The sequence below is a fragment of the Terrapene carolina genome, unplaced genomic scaffold (genome assembly GCF_002925995.2).
Source record: "Terrapene carolina triunguis isolate 2854851 unplaced genomic scaffold, T_m_triunguis-2.0 Scaffold29079, whole genome shotgun sequence".
Lineage (NCBI taxonomy): Eukaryota > Metazoa > Chordata > Testudines > Emydidae > Terrapene > Terrapene triunguis.
Genome location: NW_020693430.1, coordinates 41,670 through 56,735, shown reverse-complemented (window position 1 = coordinate 56,735; position 15,066 = coordinate 41,670). Strand labels below are relative to the sequence as shown.

General features: G+C 51.9%; 1 pseudogene; it reads left to right on the top strand.

Moving 5' to 3' along the window:
• Positions 1–1,870, top strand: part of LOC113409068 — a 39,951-nt pseudogene extending 38,081 nt beyond the window's left edge.
• The last annotated feature ends 13,196 nt before the right edge of the window (positions 1,871–15,066 follow it).

The following is a 15,066-nucleotide window of genomic DNA, read 5'->3' as shown; positions in this document are numbered from 1 at the left end:
AGAAGTTTTCATGCAGGCCCCCACATTTGTACCCTAAAGTTCAAAGTAGGGAAGCAGCCTTGACACCTTCCTTAGAGGTTTTTAAGGTCAGGCTTGACAAAGTCCTGGCTGGGATGATTTAGATGGGGATTGGTCCTGCTTTGATCAGGGGGTTGGACTAGATGACCTCCTGAGGTCCCTTCCAACCCTGATATTTTATGATTCTATGATTCTAATTGCCACTGTCTCAACCAGGCATTGCCATCCAAGTCACGGCACCAAATTGTGGAAGAAAACAAAGTCCTCACTCTGTGTTTGTTAGCAACAAGCCAGAGACAGTTTTATTATAAGAAATTGAAAGGGGGAGAGTGCACATGGACAGGGATTCCCCCTTCCTAGGCAGGTCTGTTTTTGTAGCGAGGGGTGGTGAGTCTTCCATTTTCCTGGAGGACTATGCAAGCCAAGGGATTGTCCTCACCTGGAAGTTGTAGGGATGGTTCCCTGAGCCCAGGTGCTCTGGCTAGATAGTAAAGGACAAAGCAGAACAAAAAAGCCGACCACCATCAACAAAAAGACACCTGCTGGAACCTACACTATTGTAAGTTAAATTAACATAGAACCAGGATCAGATGATGAAATAATCACCAAACATGCTAAAGGCAGCAAGTGAGTCCAGAGTCCTGATTTCAGGTGAGTGCACATTGGGGTTAGTGACTGTAGAATCAGTAAAGAGGCTGCCTGGTTAATGAGATGGGTCTAGATTGTTTCACTCCTTTTGTGGTAAGAAATAAATTTCCAGTGTTTGTCTGACCTAACAGATGGAGCACTGGGTTAAGATTCAGGAGGCCTGGGCTCTGTTCTTCAGTGTGCTGCTGACCCGCTTAGTGGCACTGGGCAAATCATGTTCTCGTTCTGTGCCTCAGTTTCCCCACAAATGGGGATAATAATGCTGTGATGGTCTCCTGGTGTTATCTGGACCAGTGGTCTGCTAGGTCACTCCAATCCTTGACTTTGGGAGCCAGCGTTACCCTGCTCTGCTGTGAGAACCCCCACTCTCAGATTGTTCCCCCACAGCCTCTAGCACAGTGATTCTCAAACTTTTCTACTGGTGACCCCTTTCACATAGGAAGCCTCTGAGTGCGACACCCCTTAGTGGTGTTAAATATGTTAAAAAGTGTTTTTAATTTATTTAACACCATTATAAATGCTGGATGCAAAGTGGGGTGGAGGCTGACAGCTCGTGACCCCCCCTGTAATAACCTTGTGACCCCCTGAGTGGTCCCAACCCCCAGTTTGAGAACCCCTGCTCTAGCATGTGAGCTGCTCCTTGGATTGTGCAACTGAATGACACTAGCCAATATCTACAGTCCCAGACACAACCCTAGGAACCTCTGTCTTGCAGTGTCCGATTATGCCTGCTGGATGCTGCAAGCTTATATGGGTTTGTCAATTTAACAAAGAAATTGATATGCACCAGGGAAGTCTCTGACATGCTTCAAACCAAACACACTGCTTCAGGTAGAATAAACAAATAGATGTATTAACTATAAAGATAGATTTTAAGTGATTATAAGTCAAAGCACAACAAGTCCGATTTGGTCAAATGAAATAAAAGCAAAATACATTCTAAGCAGATCTTAACACTTTCAATGCCCTTACAAATTTAGATGCTTCTCACCACAGGCTGGCTGGTTACCCTTCAGCCGGTCTTTCCCCTTTGATCAGCGCTTCAGTCGCTTGGTGGCTGTGTCTGTAGATGGAGGTGGAAAAGAGCCAGCATGGCAAATGTCTCTCCCTTTTATCATGTCCTTTCTTCCCTCTTGGCTTTGCCCCCGCCTCCACTTCAGGGTCAGATGAGCATTGTAGACCCAAACTGACCAAGGTGTCATGAAGGAGTTAAAATTCAGCGAGCAGAAAAGACAGAAACTGCTGAGAAGCAAGGACATAGTTTCTGTCAATACCTGATCACTTAGCTCAGCTTATATGGTCAGTGCCCGCCCAGTAACTCAGCTCTTCGAACAATGCTGACCCTCCCTTCACAACCCACTGGATGTCTGTAATCACTCATTCCTACGCCCCCTCACCCCGCCTCCTTCCCCCGCAAGGGAGCCATAGATGTTTGATGCAATTAGGATGACCTCTCTACGTATGGAGGAGACATTCTTGTACCCCCACTATTCCTTCCCCAGTTTCCTCCTCTGGGGCCCCTCCTAAAACACATTTATCTGTGCTCCCTTGGAACGGTTCTATCCCTTGTTCATCTGCAAAACTCTGCCAGCTAACAACTGGAACAATTGCCTTAATCACTGACAACACCTCTACTGCCCCTGTGCCTGAGGGCATGTTGCCTTCTGCTGGAAAGGAGCTAGTCTCAGCCCCTCCCATACTTGGAAGCACACTGCTTCCCTGTGTTATAGAGTCACAAAATCCCTGCCCCTTCTCTGGACTCCCCTCTGGGACACATTTCTCTATGCTCCCTAGAGCCGGCTCTGTCTCTGGTTCAGCTGCAACCTGCTGGCAGATAACAACCAGGACAATTCTTTCCCTGGCAGGCATTACACTCCCATCTCTTCCTGATTTGGTGTTGCCTCAAGCTGCAGTGTAGCAGTTGGTCTCAACCACCCTCCCACCTGAAGCATGTGGCTTCCCCCTGCTGCAGAAGAATCAAGGAGACTCTCTCCCATTCTCTCAGCAGTTCCTGAGACCTTACCCTTTCCCTTGAGGGTCCCAGCATAAAATCCCCTCCTGCTGCAGGCAAATATTTTAATCTGAGCTACACAGAAAAAATCATTACCAAGAAGCAGGTCAACTAGGAGGTGTTCCATTACCCCACAGTCAAAACACTTTCCAAACGTTCCCACACCACATGAATTTTAGCTAGTGGTATGAGGAATCTGCTTTCGCCCACCCCCACAATCTCTGCCATTTGGCCAGGTAACATATTGGCCTTTGGGACCACACTCTGCTTAACCAGAGAGATCTGGGCCCCATATCCTTCTGTCCCAAGTACTCCCTGCCATTAATTTGGACAGACTTAACATGCACCATATTTCATTCTGCAGAGGCTAATCTCACAAAACCAATATGATAGGTTTTGATTGCCTGAGGGGGTTCTGTGTTGAGGACAGCAGAACTAACATGAGCTATTGGTTGCCCGATTGCCCCTAGCACAGGGCATTTATTCCTTAGGTGATCAGTGGAATTACACTGATAGCACCTTTTGGGCTCTTGTGCCTTTACAGGAGATTTGGGATGTGAGTTACCAATAGAGGGATGTTTTTGGGGAGGAGAATGTTTAGGCTCCCAACCCCCTTCTCTGTTCCCATGGGCAAAATGGGATCCTCCCTTCCCACCAGTTTTAAACCCCTCTTTCTGTGGCCTGCCCTCAATAGATGCCTGAGTCTGTTCAAAGGCATCAGCTAAAAAAGTCATCTCATCCACAGTCTTTACGTTTTTATCCCATAGGCATTGCTTTACTTCGGCCTTACATATGCTTAAGAAATGCTCTTGAGCAACAAGACCAAGCAGTCCTTCAAAACTTGCCACCTCTTTACCCCTCACCCATTTCCCCAACAAATATTTCATTTGGTTTACACATTCTCCATTACTCATTCCAATAGCCCCTTTAAGATTCCTAAATTTAATTCTATATCATTTGGGGGTAATCTGAAAACTTCACAAAAGACTATCTTTAAGTGTACAATAGTCTAAAGCATCTTCATTAGTAATTCCATTGAATATATTTCGAGCTTTACCAGTTAATTTTGCAAACAGGGTAGGAACTCTCTTATCATCAGGGATTTCAGTATTCTTGCCAGCAAGTTAAAAAAGTATGGGCTGGATGAATGGACTATAAGGTGGATAGAAAGCTGGCTAGATTGTCGGGCTCAATGAGTAGTGATCAACGGCTCCATGTCTAGTTGGCAGCCGGTTTCAAGTGGAGTCCCCAAGGGTCGGTTCTGGGGCCGGTTTTGTTCAATATCTTCATTAATGATCTGGAGGATGGGTGGACTGCACTCTCAGCAAGTTTGCAGATGACACTAAGCTAGGAGGAGTGGTAGATACACTGGAGGGTAGGGATAGGATACAGAGGGACTTAGACAAATTAGAGGATTGGGCCAAAACAAACCTGATGAGGTTCAACAAGGACAAGTGCAGAGTCCTGCACTTAGGACGGAAGAATCCCATGCACTGTTACAGACTAGGGACCGAATGGCTAGGCAGCAGTTCTGCAGAAAAGGACTTAGGGGTTACAGTGGATGAGAAGCTGGATATGAGTCAACAGTGTGCCCTTGTTGCCAAGAAGGCTAATGGCATTTTGGGCTGTATAAGTAGAGGCATTGCCAGCAGATCAAGGGACGTGATCTTTCCCCTCTATTCGACATTGGTGAGGCCTCACCTGGAGTACTGTGTCCAGTTTTGGGCCTCACACTACAAGAAGGATGCGGAAAAATTGGAAAGAGTCCAGTGGAGGGCAACAAAAATGATTAGGGGGCTGGAGCACATGACTTATGGGGAGAGGCTGAGGGAACTGGGATTGTTTAGTCTGCAGAAGAGAAGAATGAGGGTGGATTTGATAGCTGCTTTCAACTACCTGAAAGGAGGTTCCAAAGAGGATGTATCTAGACTGTTCTCAGTGGTACCTGATGACAGAACAAGGAGTAATAGTCTCAAGTTGCAGTGGGGGAGTGTGGTGGGGCGGCTGCCCCATGCCCGGAGAGTGTGGGCTGTGGCAGGCCCGGGTGCCTGCATAGCCCAGCAGCCAATAAGAGAAGGGCTTGTTGCAAGCCAATCAGAGCCCAGATTGGGGACAGCCAATCAGGGCCAGGCTCAGCCATATAAAAGACTGCTCAGGGAGAGAGCAGTCAGTCTGTCCCAGGCCTTCAGAGGGGAAGGTCTGTCTCCAGAGCAGGGAGGCCAGCACCATGGACAGCGCAGTGCAGGCCAGCCTTGGAGAGCGGGAGAAGGCCCTACTCCATAGCCTGCCCGGCGGCAGGCCTTGAAGGAAAGGGCCTACCGGATGAGAAGGGCCATTGGGGAAGCGGTCCAGAGGGACAGACAGATGAGGACAGAGAAAGATGACAGCGAGGCTGTTGCTAGAGGGCCTCTGGACCAGGACTCAGAGTGGTGGGTGGGCCTGGGTTCCCCCCTTTTTCCCCTTGGCAGCACACCCAGCCATAGGCCGCAGGGAGTGGCCAGCAGAAACTACACCAGATCCCGGGCTGTAGGGATTGGACTTGGAGGTGTAGAACTGTTGATCACCCAGCCCTCGGAAGGGGGTGTGAATGGACAGAGGGACACTGTCGGAGGACAGTGTTCCAGAAGAGGACACCGTGCGTCGGGAGCAACGCGGGTCCACACGCCAACCAAAGGCGGGACGACAGACGGGACACTACCAGAAGGGGTTGCTCTACTGGATTGAACCAATTCCCTGAGAAGACCAGCAGGAGGCGCCCGGTGGTGAGTCACAACCTGTCACACGTGGTGGAGAATGCAGGCATTGATCCAGACCTGTAAAAGGGTCCAGAGTGTGGGGGTTGAAGCAGGAGTACCCCGCTGACCCCCAAGATGGAGGCCGAGAAGCTCCTGAAGTGAATGCTGGAAAAGCAACAGGAGCAGTCGGCCCCGCAGCAACAGCAGCAGGTACAGATGCTGCAACAGATGACTAGCCAACAGCAACTGCTGATGACTCAGCACCAAAAGCATCAGCAGCAGCTCCTCCGGGAATTGGCTGCCCAGCAGCAGGCGCAGCAGGAACACCTGGTACAGCAGATGGCTGTGCTATTACGCCCGGCAGGAGTCACCCCTGCCACACCCATGGGGACCGGACTTGGGGATACTTTGGGGGCACTACCGGTATGCCTCACTAAGATGAGGCCTGAAGACGACCCAGAGGTGTTCTTGGTGACATTCGAGTGGGTAGCGACCGCTGCCCGGTGGCCTTCAGAACATTGGGCCACCTTGCTAGCCCCCTATTTGATGGGACAGGCTCAGACCGCCTACCGTAGCCTTGACCCCCGGGAAGCCTTTGAGTACACCCGAGTGAAGGTGGCCATCTTGGATCATACTGGCATTAGCCCGGAAACCTACCGCCAGTGCCTCCGCAAGGAACAGTACCCCCCGGGGGCCCGACCCCACGCCGTGGCCCAATCCATCCGAGACCACTGCTGGAAGTGGTTGAACCCGGAAGGCTTGATGGGACCCCAGGCAGCGGAGATGGTGGCCCTAGAACAGTTCACCCAGATCCTGCCCCTGGGAGGAAGGGCCTGGGTACGATGACATCGACCGGCTACCTTGTCAGCAGCGGTGGCCTTGATGGAGGACTACTTATCTGCCGAGGGGGCTGAGGCGCCACCCTGAGCGGCAGGGAACCTTGGTCTCAAGGGCAGGACAGAAAAGGGGAATCTCCGCGGGTTGGGACCCCCTGAACCGTCGGCAGGCACCCGGCACGCGCCTCCGAGGCCTCCCAACCCCGACCCCAGACACATGACACCCCAGGTGACGGCTTGGAGGTAGCAACAGTCCCGGGAGCGAGCAGACCCCCTTGGGGGAGGCCCAGGACCGGCCGAGACTCAAGAGAGATGCTGGGGGTGCGGACAAGAAGGACATTTTCAATGGGATTGCCCCTTCATGGACTGCAGCTACAGGCAAGCCTGGGTGGCCGGACGAAGGGCTCGGAAGAGAGGGATAGGAAAGCTGGTGGTCCCTGTCCGGGTCGAGGGGACCCCCACAAATGCCCTCGTGGACTCGGGGTGCAGTCAAACCCTCATACGGGAGGGGCTGGTCCCGAACCTTAATCTTTCGGGGGCCCCGATCCACTTACAGTGTGTACATGGGCACATCCACCCGTACCCCACAGCCTGGGTGAAAATAGAAGTAGGCTGCTGAGAGGAGGGTCTCCAGGTGGGAGTGGCCCCCAGGCTGGCCTACTCGGTGGTGCTGGGATGGAATTGGCCCGGCTTCGGGGAGGTTCTCCTGAAGTACCAGCCGCCCGAACCCCGACCAGACAGGACTAAGGTGCCTAGAGCGGGACTGCTCGGGCCTAGACCAAGGAGTGACCCCGGCGAGGGGACCTCCACAACCAAGGAGGCCCCCGCGGATCACCCCGGAGACAGACCCCATTCAGTGGAGGATGCCCAAGCAGAACTAGAGTGGGACGGGGACTTCTTACAGGAACAGCGAGAAGACCCAACCCTAAGCAGAGCCTGGGAGCAGGCCACCAACCCGGACATCGAGGGGGACCTGATGCCACGGCCTCCACAGGGCCCCCGTTTTGAAATATGGCGGGACCGCCAGTATCGCATAGCACAGGAACCCCAGACACAAGAGACGTTCCATCAGCTGTTGGTGCCCCACAGACTGCGGTCCGGCCTCCTCCAACTAGCCCATGCGAACCCTTGGGCAGGACACCTGGGGCGCGAGAAGACCCTACAGAGGGTGGCTCGCTGGTTCTTCTGGCTGGGCATACACTAAGAGGTGAGGGATTATTGCGCATCTTGCCCAGAATGCCAGCGAGCCGGGCCGAAAGGGGTAGCCCGCGCACCCCTGGTACCCATGCCGGTCGTTGGTGTACCCTTCGAGCGGATTGGGATGGACCTTGTCGGCCCCCTCGAAAGGAGTAGGACAGGGAACCGCTTTATCCTAGTGGTGATGGATTATGCAACACGCTATCCTGAAGCCGTTCCCCTAAAGACGGCGACAGCACCGACTATTGCGAATGAACTAGTAAAGATTTTCGCCCGGGTTGGGATACCCGGGGAAATATTGACTGATCAGGGTACGCACATGTCCTCCAAATTAATAGCAGAGCTGTGTCGCCTCCTCCACATACGAACACTCCGGACGTCGATGTACCATCCGCAGACCGATGGCCTGGTAGAACGTTTCAACGGCACTCTAAAAGCTATGCTGCGGAAGTTTGTAGAGAAGGACCCTTTGCATTGGGATGTCTTGTTGCCAGCCTTATTATTCACCATAAGAGAGGTACCACAGGCCTCGACGGGGTTCTCACCCTTCAAGCTCTTATACGGAAGGCAGCCCAGGTGGATCTTTGACCTCCTGAAGGAGGAGTGGGAAGCTCAGGAGACGCAGGTCCTCGGGAACACCCAATATGTGTTACACCTCCGGGAACGACTCCAAACATTAGGGGCCTTTGCCCGGGAGAACTTGGAACGGGCCCAGGCAAGCCAGGAACGCCTCTATAACTGCGGGACTAGAGGGAGGAAATTCGGCCCAGGCGATCGGGTGCTGCTCTTACTGCCCTCAGCGGAGTCGAAACTCCTGGCCAAATGGCAGGGCCCCTACGAAGTAATCCGACGAGTGGGGCCGGTTGACTACGAAGTCAGACTACCGGAGCGACGTAAGAAGACTCGCATTTACCACATGAATCTTCTGAAGGCCTGGAAAACTCGGGAAGCCCTATTTATTGGCCCGTCCACCCCAGACTCGGAACTTGGACCCCTAGCGGGAGATACTCCCGACTCAAGGCCGGCCACGTTGGGGTCAGGCCTCAACCCCAGACAGCGAGAATGCTTACAAGGATTAGTGGAGGAATTCCCGGATGTTTTATCTGCCAGACTGGGCCGAACGACTCTAATGAGTCGTCATATCGCCACCAACCCCGAGAAGAGGGTGAGAGACAATCACCGACCGTTACTCAAGAAAATGTGGGATACTGTCCTGCAGGAACTAGAGATGATGCTGAAGATGGGGTGGTGGAAGAATCGACGAGTGAATGGCGCAGCCCTATCGTCTTAGTCCCGAAGCCAGATGGGACTACCCGGTTTTGCATAGACTTCAGAAAGGTCAACGCCATCTCCCACTTTGATGCATACCCAATGCCGAGGGTGGACGAATTGTTGGAGCGGCTCGGGGGAGCCAGGTATCTGTCAACCATAGATCTAACTAAAGGATACTGGCAGATCCCCCTCATGCCAAACTCCCGTGCGAAGATGGCCTTCCCCACCCCTTTCGGCCTCTTCCAATTCATAACCATGCCATTCGGGTTACATGGAGCAGCGGCTACATTCCAATGCTTGATGAACAAGGTCCTCCAATCCCACAACCAATACGCGGCGGCCTATATAGATGATATTGTGGTTTACAGCCTCAACTGGGAGAGCCACCTACACCATCTGGCAGGGGTGTTACAGGCCCTCAGAGCGGCTGGCCTTACAGCTAACCCGGCAAAATGCCACTTAGGGCAAGAAGAGGTGACATACCTGGGATACACGGTAGGAGGGGGGAAGCTAACACCCCTGATTAGCAAGGTGCAAGCACTCAAAGACGTACCCGTCCCCAAGACAAAGAAGCAAGTGCATCAGTTTTTGGGATTGGCTGGGTATTGCCGCCGTTTCGTGCCGGAGTTTGCATCCATAGCCGCCCCCTTATCAGACCTGACAAAACTCTCAGCCTCGACAGGTACAGTGGTCCGAACAATGCGAGAGAGCCTTTGCAACACTAAAGGAACGGCTCACTCGAGAACCTGTCCTACGACACCCGGACTTCACGAAGGAATTTATACTTCAAACGGACGCATCCGAAGCGGGCTTGGGAGCAGTGCTATCCCAGGAAATAGACGGGGAAGAACATCCGGTACTATACCTAAGTCATAAGCTGTTCCCCCGGGAACAACATTATTCGATGAAAGAGAAAGAGGCCCTAGCGGTACGGTGGGCCATTGATGCCCTACGTTACTACCTGCTGGGGAATAGTTTTAAGTTGATCAGACCACACACCCTTACGATGGATCCACAGTATGAAGGACACAAACCCTAGAATTATGAGGTGGTACCTCTCCCTCAAGCCCTACGACTTCTGCGTGTTCCGTCGCCCAGGTAAGGCCCATGCTAATGTAGATTTCTTCTCCAGGCCGGGGGAGGAGGGCGAGGAAACGGACCAATACAGGGGATCCTTAGTAAAGGGGGAGGTCTGCGACGGGGCAGCCTCACCCCACCCCAACTCCGGCGGCATCAGGCAGGTAGCCCTGACGGCAGAGGACTCGCCCCGCTCGTACTTGGCATGCTCCAAGTGCACAGAGAGTATGAAGGGAGAGAGTGTAGCCCAGCCTAGGCAGGCAGCCGCAGGAGAAAGACCTATCCGGGAAGCTCCGGTGGAGGACCAGCCCGCACTCCTGAAGCTGCCAGGAACCGAGACTTCTCCAGGTCGGGGTGGAGCCTCACTGTGGGAGGAACCGGAAGAGGCGGTGGACCTCGAGCCCCGTGGAGAATCAGGAGACCTGTGGGACAGCCCAGCGTCCGAACTGGTAGGAAGCAACCCGAGGGGAGTGATGGACTGGTACGTCGGACCCGGTAAGCCTCATCGTGTTTCGGTGGGACCCCCCCTGCTGAGACAGTGACTAGGTCGTGTTGCCCTGGGATGAGGGCTAATTTCCTAGACTTTGGCCCATAGGCCGTGTTGCCCTGGGACAAGGGCTAAGTTCCTAGACTTTGGCCAGTAGGCCGTGTTGCCCTGTGACAAGGGCTAATTTCCTAGACTTTGGCCCCTAGGCCATGTTGCCCTGGGACGAGGGCTAATTTCCTAGACTTTGGCCCCTAGGCCATGTTGCCCTGGGACGAGGGCTAATTTCTTAGACTTTGGCCAGTAGGCTGTGTTGCCCTGTGAGGAGGGCTAATTTCCTAGACTTTGGCCCATAGGCCGTGTTGCCCTGGCACGAGGGCTAATTTCCTGGTTCTAGGCCACTAGGCCGATCAGAACCCCCCCCCCCCCCGGAGGGTTCTTAAGGGGGAGGGTGTGTGGTGGGGCGGCTGCCCCATGCCCGGAGAGTGTGGGCTGCGGCAGGCCCAGGTGCCTGCATAGCCCGGCAGCCAATAAGAGAAGGGCTTGTTGCAAGCCAATCAGAGCCCAGATTGGGGACAGCCAATCAGGGCCAGGCTCAGCCATATAAAAGACTGCTCAGGGAGAGAGCGGTCAGTCTGTCCCAGGCCTTCAGAGGGGAAGGTCTGTCTCCAGAGCAGGGAGGCCAGCACCATGGACAGCGCAGTGCAGGCCAGCCTTGGAGAGTGGGAGAAGGCCCTACTCCATAGCCTGCCCGGCGGCAGGCCTTGAAGGAAAGGGCCTACCGGATGAGAAGGGCCATTGGGGAAGCAGTCCAGAGGAACAGACAGATGAGGACAGAGAAGGAGGACAGCGAGGCTGTCGCTAGAGGGCCTCTGGACCGGGACTCAGAGTAGTGGGCGGGCCTGGGTTCCCCCCTTTTTCCCCTTGGCAGTACACCCAGCCATAGGCCGCAGGGAGCGGCCAGCAGAAACTACACCAGATCCCGGGCTGTAGGGATCGGACTTGGAGGTGTAGGACTGTTGATCACCCAGCCCCCGGAAGGGGGTGTGAATGGACAAAGGGACACTGTCAGAGGGCAGTGTTCCAGAAGAGGACACCGTGCGTCGGGAGCAACGCAGGTCCACACGCCAACCAAAGGCAGGACAACAGACGGGACACCACCAGAAGGGGGCACTCTACTGGATCGAACCTATTCCCCGAGACGACCAGCAGGAGGCGCCCGGTGGTGAGTCACAACCTGTCACACGGAGGTTTAGGTTGGATATTAGGAAAAACTGTTTCACTAGGAGGGTGGTGAAGCACTGGAATGGGTTACCTAGGGAGGTGGTGGAATCTCCTTCCTTAGAAGTTTTTAAGGTCAAGCTTGACAAAGCCTTGGCTGGTATGATTTAGTTGGGGTTGGTCCTGCTTTGAGCAGGGTGTTGGACTAGATGACCTCCTGAGGTACCTTCCAACCCTGATATTCTATGATTCTATGATTCATGTATTACACACAGCCTTTCAAAGGTGGTCAGATATTCAGCAATATCATCCTCCTCACTCTAGGCAGGACATAAGTGTTCCCACTTGTGGATTTTTGGTGTGATGGGAGTCGTTGGGGTGGGGACCTCTCGTTCTGCTTCTCTATCAGGTCCAGGTGGTGTTTTCTCTCTCTCTCTCTCTTTCTTCTCTCTCTCTCTCTTTTTCTATTGTCTCCAGTTCTTTCAGTTGCAATAATCTCTGGTGCTCCTTCTCCTTTTCTGCAGACTGCAGCCTAAAAAGCTCCAACTTCACAATCACTTCACTGCTTTCACTAATTTTCCTGCTTTTCTGTTCCTACTTCCCTTTCCCAAAATAAGCAAAGAGAAAATAACAAAATGATGACCTCCTCTTGACTGTTCTTAGCCACTGCACTTAAGACTCACTTAAAATAGCAAGTTTCAGTGCTTAAAGTGTGAACTCCACTTGGAATAACAAGCTGTACATACACCCTGAGCACTGTGCCACTGTGACATTCCCATGGTGTTATCTGGACTGGTGATCTGCTAGGTCACTCCAATCCTCTACTCTGGGAGCCAGCCTTACCCTGCTCTGCTGTGAGAACCCCCACTCCTGGGTTGTTCCTGCACAGCCTCAAGCATGTAAGCTGCTCCTTGGATTGTGCAACCGAATGACACTATCCAATATCTCCGGTCCCAGGCACAACCCTAGGAACCTCCATCTTGCAGAGTCCAGTTATGCCTGCTACTATAACATCACTATAACAACCATGCTCAGTGCATCATGAGCCTTCTGAAGACACCCGACATGACAAACTTTGCATTGGATACCACACAATCATATTATAAGGATGAACATGGGGGTGCAGGGTGTTCCTCTGAGATACAGAGTGTCACAGATACAGCCCTCCTTTGTAAAATATTTTGAGATCTACTGTTGAAATGCCTGATATAAGAGCTAGGTATTATCTTCTTCTAAATACTTTCTGTTGATTTCCAGCAAAACCCCATTTTGATTAGGCTGAGTTGAAAAGTTTAAAAATCATAATTTGCAAAAGTATATTTGTGATGGGTTCCCCCCAGGGTGCTACCTGGAACTGCGGTACCACTGAGCCCTTTGACCCACCAGCCTGGGCTTCCTCTCACAGTGTGCTGCTATGACAAGTTGCAAAGCCCTTCAAACTTGAACTTTCACCAGCATTCATACAAGTAGGGACACACCTAGGTACAGTCTCATGAAGGCTCACACCAGCCTCTGAGACTAGGACACCAGAGCAGTATTGTCCTACTCTGATCAAATCTGGCAAGTATATGAGTTTATCACCCGGTCCACCTCTACCCCATGTGAAGAGGACCATGGGATGGTGTTCCAAAAAGAAGGATTGCTAGGCAGAGACGGGCTCCACCTAATGAAGAGAGGGAAGAGCATTTTCACAAGCAGGCTGGCTAACCTAGTGAGGAGGGCTTTAAACTAGGTTCACTGGGGGAAGGAGACCAAAGCCCTGAGGTAAGTGGGGAAGTGGGATACCAGGAGGAATCATGAGAAGGAGAGCACAAGAGGGGAGGACTACTGCCTCATACTGAGAAAGCAGGATGATCAGCGAGTTATCTTAAGTGCCAATACACAAATGCAAGAAGCCTGGGGAACAAGCAGGAAGAACTGGAAGTCCTGGCACAGTCAAGGAATTATGATGTGACTGGAATAACAGAGACTTGATGGGATAACTCACATGATTGGAGTACTGTCCTGGATGGATATAAACTGTTCAGGAAGGACAGGCAGGGCAGATGCATTGTATGTAAGAGGGCAGTATGACTGCTCAGAGCTCCAATATTAAAGTACAGAAAAACCTAAGAGTCTCTGGATTAAGTTTAGAAGTGTAAGCAACAAGGGTGATGTCATTGTGGGAGTCTGCTATAGATCACCAGACCAAGGGGACGAGGCTTTCTTCTGGCAGCTAACTGAAGTTACTAGATCACAGGCCCTGGTTCTCATTGGGGACTTCAATCACAGAATATCAGGGTTAGAAGGGACCTCAGAAGGTCATCTAGTCCAAACCCCTGCTCAAAGCAGGACCAATCCCCAGACAGATTTTTGCCCCAGATCCCTAAATGGCCCCCTCAAAGATTGAGCTCACAACCCTGGGTTTAGTAGGCCAATGCTCAAACCACTGAGCTATCCCTCCCCCATTCTGAAACAAGGAAGAAAGGAGAGCAGCAGAATATGGACCCTGGACCTCAGAAAAGCAGACTTTGATTCCCTCAGGAAACTGGACAGGATCCCCTGGGAGAATAACATGAAGGGGAAAGGAGTCCAAGAGAGCTGGCTCTATTTTAAAGAGTCCTTATTGAGGTTTCAGGAACAAACCATCCTGATGTGTTGAAAGAATAGTATATATGGCAGGTGACTACCTTGGCTTAACAGTGAAATCCTTGCTGATCTTAAACACAAAAAAGAAGCTTTCAAGAAATGGAAGATTGAACAAATGACCAGGGAGGAGTATAAAAATATTGCTCAGGCATGCTGGAGTGAAATCACGAAGGCCAAATCACACTTGAAGTTGCAGCTAGCAAGAGATGTTAAGAGTAACAAGAAGGTTTCTTTAGGTATGTTAGGAACAAGAAGAAAGTCAAGGAAAGGGTGTGCCCCTTATTGAATGAGGGAGGCAACCTAGTGACAGAGGATATGGAAAAAGCTAATGTAATCAATACTTTTTTTGCCTCTGTCTTCACAAACAAGGTCAGCTCCCAAACTACTGCACTGGGCAGCACAGTATGAGGAGGAGGTGACCAGCCCTCTGTGGAGAAAGAAGTGGCTCAGGACTATTTAGAAAAGCTGGACAAGCACAAGTCCATGGGGCCGGATGCGCTGCATCCGAGGGTGCTAAAGGAGTTGGCAGATGTGATTGCAGAGCCGTTGGCCATTATCTTTGAAAACTCCTGGCGATCGGGGGAGGTCCCGGATGACTGCAAAAATGCTAATACAGTGCCCATCTTTAAAAAAAAAAAAAAAGGGAAGAAGGAGGATCCAGGGAACTACAGGCCGGTCAGCCTCACTTCAGTCCCTGGAAAAATCATGGAGCAAGTCTGCAAGGAATCAATTTTGAAGCACTTCGAGGAAAGGAAAGTGATCAGGAACAGTCAGCATGGATTCAGCAAGGGCAAATCATGCCTGACTAACCTAATTGCCTTATATGATAAGATAACTCCCTCTGTGGATGAGGGGAAAGCAGTGGATGTGTTATTCCTTGACTTTAGCAAAACTTTTGATACAGTCTCCCACAGTATTTCTGCCAGCAAGTTAAAGAAG